Below are 1803 nucleotides of genomic sequence, written 5' to 3' on the forward strand. Positions count from 1 at the left end.
CCTATATTTGTATTATAAGTGATACGTGAGAAGTATTTGTAGGGTACAACTGAACTATTATTGTAGTAAAAGTATGCTTTAGAAATAATCATAACAAGAAAATACAAACTTATTATAAATTCAAAATTGAGAGAAATATGTAACATAATAGATGTTATAATTTACAAGAAATAAATTAAACACACCGCGTTCAATGTTCAGTCATCCTAAACAACCACATGCCAGGAGTCATTATAATAATATTACACACAGATTAAAAAAAATAACCCAGTGCTTAAGAATAAAATTGTTTTTGTTTGCTTTTTTAACGAAATGATAAACAATAAATCAGTTCTTGCTGAAATGATTTTCCCCTGCGTACAACCTCAACAAGTAAGCTAGCAACCTTATCTATAGATCTCTTTATTAAACAGCCTGTAGAAAAGAGCTTATTTATGTTACTAAAAACCACGACTGTACTAATATAAATAAACCACTAACTAATTAATGAATGTCTCAACAATACGCCCTTAATAACAATAACTTACTTCTAATAACTTATTCTTGTTTGGCAAAAAACTTGGCCTTGGTGATCATGTGCTGTTGGGCTCCTGTCCAGATTTGTGTTTACGGACATCAGTTCATTGAAAGTGAGACAAGTGTCAAAAATATCAGGTCGCCTTTCTCTTCTCTTTGCAATTTATTTACAGCCTCAAAGGCGATGTAGACACACAGAATGAAAGAGAGCACAGAGGAGAACAGCAGGGATGCTGAAAGTAAGTAAATATGAATAAAGTATTGTTTTTACTACTTTGGGTTTTGGGGCTGAGTGTACTCTGTCATCTCACTTTCACTTTCACGTGTCTCTTTATGAACCAGAACAGTGTTTCAAAGGTAAGGACTCGTGAAATGTCATGTATGAGACGCTTGTATTGCAAGACACAGACAGGAAGTGTGAAGTGATTCTCTGCAATTATGCTTTTATACACATCTTTACACAGAAAATATTGTTTACTGCTATATTAAAGTTTCATAAAGAACCAGTAATAAAAATGCAACGTAAAGTACACATTATCAGTAAAAATATCTTTAGTATCTTTTCAGGTGGTGAATTAATTATATGAGGAATTTTTCAAATAAAATTATTTAAAAGAAAACAATCATTAGAAATCAGCATGATTAGAAAACTGATGGAGCATGATTTGTATGGAGGCTACCAGACTGCAGCAATGTTGTAATGGACTGAAAACCTTACAGTATCTGTAGCTCAAGATCAGTAGCTTATCACCTATTGATATAGATCGAGTCTATACCCCTGTAGCTCTGTTATATCCTTAAAGTGTTAAGATGACATTTAGGTTTACTACATGTATACACTGTTTTTAAAACTGCAAGGTAAAAATAGATCTCAACAACTCTGCTAGTAGTGCATGCCAATATAGTGTTAAATATGCCGTCTGTATTGAATTATTCACAGTTATTAGTTAGAATGGTGTGAATAATAATAATAATAATAATAATAATAATAATAATAATAACAATAATAATAACAATAATAATAATAATAATAACAGATGCCTAGAAAAACCTCAAAGAACATTGTGGCCAAATATCATGAAACACCAATACAATCATTTACCTTTGTGTGGGGGAAAATCCAAGTGAGTGGTGCTTTGTGACTGTTACAGCTGTCCTGAGTTATAAGTCAAAACATCAAAGGACACAAAAACGAGTGTCTCATGATTAACACTGTGGGTCTACTGACAGCCACTGCAAAGTCTTTGGTCACATGTGCGATTCTCCATGGACTGTGTCAGCCTCTCA

The sequence above is a fragment of the Diplotaxodon limnothrissa genome, linkage group LG12, assembly GCF_057381915.1.
Source record: "Diplotaxodon limnothrissa isolate DT_005_m linkage group LG12, D_limnothrissa_male_GT1.1, whole genome shotgun sequence".
NCBI lineage: Eukaryota > Metazoa > Chordata > Actinopteri > Cichliformes > Cichlidae > Diplotaxodon > Diplotaxodon limnothrissa.